The sequence below is a fragment of the Poecilia reticulata genome, chromosome 5 (genome assembly GCF_904066995.2).
Source record: "Poecilia reticulata chromosome 5, P_reticulata-male-v2, whole genome shotgun sequence".
Lineage (NCBI taxonomy): Eukaryota > Metazoa > Chordata > Actinopteri > Cyprinodontiformes > Poeciliidae > Poecilia > Poecilia reticulata.
In genome coordinates, this window is record NC_088834.1 from 27509408 (window position 1) to 27518274 (window position 8867).

The 8867-nt window shown below is 41.6% G+C and overlaps 1 long non-coding RNA gene across 4 annotated transcripts; it reads right to left on the reverse strand.

Moving 5' to 3' along the window:
* Positions 1–228: 228 nt before the first annotated feature.
* On the reverse strand, positions 229–8145 carry LOC103465564 (uncharacterized). 4 transcript variants are annotated; one of them, XR_533812.3, is made up of 7 exons: positions 7151–8145; positions 6430–6577; positions 6180–6301; positions 4670–4816; positions 4201–4320; positions 3786–3848; positions 229–697 (listed from the first exon to the last, which is right to left on the reverse strand). It is a non-coding gene; the product is annotated as an uncharacterized LOC103465564 (long non-coding RNA). The 4 variants fall into 4 exon arrangements; XR_014087651.1 differs by lacking the exon at positions 7151–8145 and adding an exon at positions 7028–7107; XR_014087653.1 differs by lacking the exon at positions 7151–8145 and adding an exon at positions 7043–7098.
* Between the last annotated feature and the right edge of the window lie 722 nt (positions 8146–8867).

Genomic DNA, 8867 nt, shown 5'->3' on the forward strand with positions numbered 1-8867 from the left:
GTGATAATAACGATAAGCTATAAGAACTATTTACTACTTATCATACTGTCACAAACTCAAATGCTGCACTTGGAAAAACAAGTTGTTTGTAATGCTTCTTTAGGACACCAGTCACATAAAGAAGTCATTTTTATTTAACACCACACACTAATCACATTTAATCACGTTTTGAAATTTATTGATATGTATTGCTACTCTCATAAAACAAATAATAATAAAAGTAACGGCTCATATAATTAGAATTTATTGTGACAATAAATCAAAGTCATTCTAAGAAATTTATCACGACAAATGATAAACGATACAATAAATGCTTGGAGAGTTCCTTAAACTCAAAAGCCAGCATGCTGTCTCTGCGTCACCACAAAGGGGTCTCCAGTTGGGGCAGCCAAATTGATTAAAATTTTCAGTCACGATGATGAAAGTCTACACACCCATCCAGTTCCTATCCTAGATATCTCCTTATCGTCCTCTCTTGGGACCCTGCTGCTTCCTGCTGAGGTGTTAGTGTTGATTAGCAGCTCTCAGGGCGACCTGCCGCCTCCTGCAGCTTTTTCCACTCGACCTCAGGAGCGTCCTCCGGCTTTCCGCTTCCTTCCTCCTTCAGAGAGATTAGCTCGTTCTCAGTTGCAGCGGTTGTCAGCAGACGGTTTAGGTTTTATTTTGTTTGGAGACACAGCAGAAGGTCCAAACATTTCTGAAAATAAGGAAATAAAAATAAGAGTTGAAGGAGGATTTAAATAAAACCTCTAGCACCAAGTGTGGAAGGGATTTTGAGCTTTTGTAGTTTTCAGGTCTGCTTAAAATTAAAAATACATTAATATAATGGTAATAACTTAGAAGGAGATTTACTGAGACCATTGGGATGTTTGTTCCTCTAAAATTGGGGGTTATATTACATAAATATTTGTTGTACGAATTTTGAGATGTTAATGACGCATCTGAACTGACTTTTCACCAGGATAGACTGTTAATACATCTTGCTACTTCTGTGACTGTTACTATTTTTTTTCTTCAAAAAGTTCAAATTCAGAAGAAATTGTTTTGTGTGTTCAAGAAGAGCCCTGGAATCTCCCAGGCTAAAGCTGACCATGAACTGGCCAGAAAATGTAATATCAACTGAAAGACCAAAAAAAAAAAAAGAAAATCAACCTTCTGGAGAACAACTTTATGGCTAGAGGTATCAAAGATTCAACTATTTTGATACAATGACAAGAAGGGGTCAATGTGAGACTTTCAAACCAACAGTCCCTCTTCAAATTGTCAAGCATTGTGGCGATGGCATCCTGCTTTTGGCCCTTTAGCTCACGGTGGATAATTGGTGGAATAACGGAGAGAAATTACCTCCAGATTCTTCAACTCCACCTAAAGTCAAAGGCTTTTCGATGGAAACTTGAACCCACTGATCGTTCCAACGGGATGAAGATCAGCACTCGTCTCAAACAGATTACAGGAGGCAAACGTAATGCTTTTAGAATGATCCTGAACTCAACTCGAATTAAAAGTACATGGGTTGTTAAAGGGCAACCCGGGGACCATTTATTTTTCTGTTTCTATTTTTGCAGCCCAAAAACGCAAAGAATTGGCCTGCAAAAATGTGAACCCCATCTGTTAGTTTGGCAACAACGCAACATCTTCTTTACGTTTCAGATCAACAATGGTTTACAGATTCCTTCTGTACAAAAATTTGGCAACTTTATATGTTTCATTAACACCTTGCATGCTTAATATATTGCATTGTCAAGGAGATTACATTGCCAAAGGGGACGTAGTTTTTAGTTTTCCACTCTAAAAATAGATTTATGTTGCTTGCGAGTGACCACTCTGACCCTCGCAGCAAAAAGTTTGAACCGGTAACCAAAAAAAAAAAATCCCCAATTAGATCCCTTCCATGCATCATTGGCATGGTTTGTGGAACCATCTGACCGGGGTTGCAACTAAAACCATGTGCGTATGAGAACGGTTTTGTAATCTCTAATGAGGCCGTTAAGGTAACTTCATGTTCGGTTTAAGAAGCTGGGAGCATGAGGGTGAGAAATTTTTATCTGGGACTTCCCCGTTTATTTATTGCCTTCTCCTTGGTGCCCGATTTTTGGCTCCCGCTCCGCTGCGACCCGCTCCGTCATATCTAATCCTACACATGAAGTCACAGACCCATAGCTGGTTTTATGTGAAGACAAACAGGGTTGCCAGGTTGAGTTGGTCCCAGCTGGAAGGGCTCTCACAGTTCCTAAATAGGAACCCAAAGCAGATTGGTCAAGAACCTCCCATTGAGGACTGGAGAGTGTGTGTGTGTGTGTGTGTGTGTGTGTTTGGGGAGCTGATTGCATTTCTAACATGGTTCTGCACCGCGCGCCCCTCCAAGCCTCAAAGGTGAGAGTTTGTGGTTATTTAGGAACCAAAGCCCTCTGTCGGCGGGTGGCTTTAATCCTCCGTCACCCACCACTCATCCCATCAATGTGGCCGCTCAGAAATACAGGCGCTGTGGACAAAAGGGGCCATTGGGGCATCCAGGGAGGGGTTAGTATTTTTAGGGAGGGCCCCGAGCAGCTGCTGCTTGACACATGTCACCACCTGGCCCTGAGGACACCGTCCGCATTGTCTAAATTAGAAAAGCGGAGGAAGAGAATGGACAGAAACCTGCGAGCGTAACGCGTGTGAATGGGACCGGGAGGGTGCAGAGGGGGGTCTTATTAACGGCGGGGCCACACACACGCCGGGTAACCATACAAGGGCAAGCACACGCCTCACACACGCCGATGACATTGCCCTTGCATACCGGTCATTCTTAGCGGGAGACTGAATGCAAAGGTGTAGAGTATCACGGAGGGCTCGTGGCGTTTCGCAGTGTTATTAAACCTGTTCAGGGAAACAACTGCAACGTGGGGCAGGGGGGCGTCCCGCCCCGGAGCCAGGGGGTCAAGGACTTTCCTCTGCATGGGAACGTCAGCGATCAAGAGATTTTAAATCAAAGGGAGGGAAAACATTCATGTCTATCATATCTGTCATCTTAATTTGCATTGCGGAGCTCCTCAAGGTCCCTGTCAAGTCACCCTGAAGATCTTTGTAAAGCTATGAGGAAATAATTCTGACAACAAAACGGACAAAAAAATAAAATAAGAGTCGGTCGTTTAGCCTCTAAATCAAATGTGAGAATGCTATTTACTCAGATTTAGTCCATTGTTGTTTGTTTGCTGGGGAGAGTTAAACTTTTTTGCAAATAAATTACACTGATCTGATTCAAACCTTATTTTCTCTGCAGAGATTGTTGAAAATTGGCAATGCAAAACTAAATATGTCAGAATACAAATATTAACATTTATTTCAGTTAATATGCCTTACTGATGATTTATTTATGGAACTCAGATATTCTTTTGTAGCAAATTTTGCTGCTTATTTAAATTGGAGATGCATCTGCAGATGAGATCTTAGAAAATCTGATTTTTACCCTTTTCATGAAATTCATAAAAATTTAGTAAAATTTAAAATGTAATATTATTATTATTCTTATTAATAGAGACATATACGTTGATGAATGAGTTGCGGTAATGTTGTAATTCCCTTATTTTTTCTTGGATTTAAAAATATCGGCATCAGTCAAAACTGGACTTGGCTTCAAAGACCTCAAAGAAAATGGAAATTGGTCTCATCCAGAAAAGGTTCTGATCTCTGCCAACATTTCAGGCTTTATAATTGCATATGTTTCAAGTTTACCCTTGTCGTAGATTAAGCTGTTGCTTATTGGGATGTCAGATGTATAATTTGAGCTTCACACACCGTCTCACCTTGACTGTGTGCAGCCGACTGATGTCGGCAGCCGGAGAGGACGGTTACTGAGTCCGATTGTTCTTCTGCAAGAAGAAAGTGAAATCATTGCAAATGAACAAAAGTGAAACAAGGTGAGTAAAATATCTTCTTTAGGCAAGAAAAAAAAAACTTTACAAACTGTAACAAGATCATTTGAAGCCCCAGGTTATCCTTACTTTTGTCGGCCACCGACTGGGATCCTGGACGTTTCGGAGCGGAACCAGCACAGACTTAAAGTGATGTTCATGTGATCATTGCCCTAAACATCACTGCAAGTCTTAACTGCCTCCGGTCCATCCGACCCCTGCTCACGATTCCCCCGTTAAACCCAAAAACACTGACAAGATTTAAAGTTGATCTAAAAACTGAAGCGCAACACGCCATCAGGCTCACCTTGTCTAAGTAATAGAAAATGAACTCCAGATTTTCTTCAATCTGCCGGTCTTTGGGGCAGATGTCCGAGAGGAACTGATTATTTTGACTTCCTTTGATTCCTCCAGAAATGTCTGGTTCCTGTAAAAGCAAAAATAATTGGAATCGGATCCATTTTTAAGTTTTCGGAAGCCTTGAGGAAGAAAATGGACATCAATTTTTGTTTCCTAAAAAAAAATATTAAAAAATCAAAATGCAAAAATTTCATTTTGTTCATTTTGATTTTGACCACAGATACTTTTCTGTTCTGTTTTCTGACGGCGATCTGGGCTGTCGGAGCAAAACACAGCGCAGGCTGTTACTTATGATTACTTATTTGAACCAGAAAAGGTAGATTCAAAAAGATCACAATTTACCACGTAAAAGAGGAGTTTTAACATATTTATATTGCTATTTATTAACCAGGTAATTCCGATATAAATAAACTCACGGTGACGATCCCACTTTAGCCGCCTGACCGTGCTCTCCTTCGAGGTTTCAGCCTGACTTCCTGCTACGTGCAGAGACCGCGGCCGTCCCTCACGTGGACGCTGCTGCTTTCACAAAGAACTTCAACAAGCCAGTCTGCCACATCCTCCTTGAAAAGAAAGAAAGAAAAACGGAGGTAAGAATAGATGAGCTTTCATTTGTTTTTTATCTAGATTTTGGGGGTTAGTTCCTGCTGGGTAAAATGTAAAAACTCAAATACTGAAAACGGTAGCGGTTTAGAAGTGGGTTTGCTTGGGGAATACCCAGACTTAATATCTCTGATTGTTCTCCAGATGAGAAAACTCTCACTATGTTATAGGGAAAATTTGTTTACTACATCTTTATGGGAAGGTTGCAGAGTGCTGAGACAAAGTGATTTTTGTTCAGTTCGGCCTGCTGGGTTGAAGGACACCCAACATGGCCACCTTTCAGGGATTGGAAAAAGTGTCATATTTTGTTTTATTTCCTTTGTATATATATTATGAATGCAAAATGTCTTGTTGTTTTATTAATCTGTTCCTTATAAACTTCTCTACTTGATTCAAATTAAACATTTTAACACTTTAATAATAACTGAATTTAATAACTGAACTGAATCAGAATTATTTTTAATCTGAAGGAGTTCTGATTAAAAACAGGAACAAAAGGGAAGCCATGAGAGAACAAATTAAAAGCTCCGAAGTAAGAATGTCGGATCTATAAAATGAGGTGTTTTAAAAATGAGCGATGAAAGAAAACCACAAAAAACAAAACATACAAGTGGAAAGAGGGATGATAATAACAGGATTATTATTTCTGAAGGATAAAATGACATTCAAACATTCAAAAAACTGCAGAAACACACAATGTAATGGACAGAACTGGTCGGCCGCGTCCTTCTTTTCTTTGCTCTCTGTGATTAGTGTGTAAAGGTTTGATACGACCGGCTTCATGAAGACCGAATACAAGACCATCAGAAGTAGAATGGAGGTCTCAAAATAGCGAAAATGAGCCAAAAAAAGTCAGATAGAAACTTATTTTAAAGGAAAAGGTGCAAAGACAAACATTCGTTGCATCACAGCTCCACTGATATATTTATGTTGATACAGTCTGGTTCTACCAAACACCATGTTTTTTTATCTATTAATATAAATATCTCATCCTAGAAATAACATGTAGAGTTCTAATCTACATTTTCTGTGCATCCCGTTCTGTTGGCTCATGGCGGGTCTGGTTGACACACAGCGTCAGAGCAGATCCTCTCAAAAAACGTGGAAAACGACAAAATCCTGGTAAACATCTGACTTTTTGAGGTCAGCTGTTTAACGTTTGGGTTTTTTTTTCTAAATCACTTCTAAATCACTTTCTAAATCAAACAGAAATGGAAGAAGCTGCTATAGATGTAGTTTCCACATGTACATGTTCTGTGTGTGTGTGCGCTGTGTGTTTTTCTATGCATACGCCCTGGTACTTAAGTGTGCGTTTGTACTCACTGCAGAGAAAACCCTGACAGACATTGACTGTAAGGGTCGGAGCACTAATCGTCTCGGTGAGTCCGGGTTTGGTTTGTGTGGATTCGCCATGACAACGGGAGAAATCAGAGATCGGAGGAGGCCTGAGGAGGAACGTGGCATGAGATTACGTCCTACCTGACCCATAACTCCGTCCTTAATCCAGCTCACACCTGAAATCTTATTATTTAAACCTGCTTCTGAAGGAAACGTGGAGGCAGTTTTCACTCACATGCGGCGTCTTGAGCTGCTCCACGTTCAGACTTCCTCTGCTGCAAACCGAATGAAGCGATCACACAGGAAGCTGAGCAGAGACGACCAGGATGACCAGGATGAAGGCTCACCCAATCAGTTCCTCTGGATACAAACTTGTGTTTAACCTAAAAATCCCAGCAGAGTGTTGTTATATTTTCCGCTGTCATTAGAAAATATATTTAATGTTTTAAGTGGTTTACTTCTAATTTAATGTCACGATTCAATAAATAAGTCAGCACCGAGGCAGTTCAAAGTGCTTTACGTTATAAAAACATCATGAAATGAAATAAAATTGCTTCATAAAAATAAGTTAATTTATGTTAAAAAAAATCAGATATATCTAAATCATATTATAAGTGCACACAATTATCGTATTTTGCCTTAAAACAAGCAGAAGTTTGATTTCTAATTCTGCCCTACTTCTCTTTAATCTCTTTGCATGATATCAGCTTTCAAGTTTGCATTTGAACATTTTTAACTTGCAGACGAATTTCACAAATCTCTAAAAGCTCATGTCAGACCCAAACTCGTTCATTTTTCCACACACATGCCGTGTAAATCTAACAAGGCCTTGCCTGTACGGGGCCCACCGTGGGAGGCGCGCCACCAGCAGCTCCACTTCAGCCGTGCGTAAAAGCGGCACAGCTTACCCCCCGCCCCACACACACCCACCCACCCAACCCCTCAAACTCCTTCACCTCACAGCGCGACATTAGAGACCAGGTGGAGACGACTTGTGGAAATCCTTTCGGTTAGGAAAACAAATCTTTGCGCTCGGACCTTGGGTTTCTGGAACGCGTTGCTTGCTTGGCAGGTTTTTGTTTGTTTGTTTGTTTGTTTGTTGAGTTCATCTCTATCATCACCAAATGAGACTGTGCTATAAAAATACATGCACATATATGGACTAAGATTAAAAGAACAATCTAAAACGGCTGCGTATTCTGCTGAAGTTTCTTAAAAGTGCGGCCACAAAAAAAAAAAAAAAATGCCCAAAGCGTCCACACAGCGCCAAAGACGCAGCGCGCTGACCTCAGCACGGCCGCAACTCAGTGAAACCTCCCTCAGATGTGTCCCGCTTTATAGCCCGCTCCTCAAGGTCACGATCATTGGACATCTGTCCCTCATTAGCATATGCCACCTCCTCCGCAGCCCATTGGTGCGGAGCCTCCGTCTCAATTGACACAAAAGGAAAGCTACGTTTTTGTCATAGCGCTAAACCCAAGCCGGCTATTTTTGTATCCCAGATATTTCATGCACTGTACACACTGAGAGGGGGGATTCGGGGTGTGTGCGTGTGTGTGTGTTGGAGGGGGAGGAGGGCGGAAGAGCTGGGAGCATCTCAGCAGAGGAGGATTTATCTTTTTTTTTTCTTCTTCTTCACTCTGACAGAGCATCATTCTCATTTTTTAGACAATGATTTGCGTCCAGAACCGGAGACTTAGAGGAGGTCGGTTCGGGCTGGGCTCGCTCTGAAACTCAAACATGAGCTCACCGGGGCTCCTTTGACTTTGATGCTGCAGCCGCTGCCCTCTGAGCCGCGCTGCGGCAGGTCGGTGATGTCAGGGGCTGTCAGGGATGTGCGCTATTGTGTGGCCCGCAACCTTAGGAGAGATTATTTCAGGAGCTGCGTGGCATTAAACGCGCTACTATAAATACACGGAGTTTTATTAATAGAGAGAGAAACATGGCGCATGAAGCGCTGGCTCCGGAATCACTACGAGGTGAAGGCAACGCCACAAAAACACCCAGTTTCCACTCATCCCCAGGGGAATTTATTACCTTGTTCCTCTTATAATACAACATGTTTGTTCTGCTCTGGTCCAGCAGAGCCAAAGAAAGAAAGACGACAGCCATGTTGGATTGATAAATCAGAAGAAACTTTGCTTAGATAGAGTTGACGGCTACGTTTGAGTTCATAGTTAACGTAAACGTGTGTGTTGGGTGATTTGTTGTGACCTTCAGCGCAGCGTGGGGGGTGGAGTGGGAGGGAAGAGGACCAGAGGTTCTCAGAATAGACAAAGCCAGAGTCCAGCATTCCTGATTGGTTCTGTAAATTGGTCCCAAACGAGCTTCACACACACACACACACACACACACACACACACACACGCACACACACACACACACACACACACACACACACACACACACACACACACACACACACACACACACACACACGCACACACAGACACACACACACAAAACCAAGCAAAAGTATTCCTTGAACTTTCACATGTTACTAAGCTTCGATGTTTTAGTAGGCCGTTCTGTGATAGACCAACAAACAGAGAGAATAACTGTTAAGTGTAACAAATAAAAGGTGCATGATTTCCTTTTTCTCTTTTTGTTTTACAATTAAAAAATATGGAAAGTGTGGCAAACCTTAGTATTTGGTTCCACTTTATAGAACCA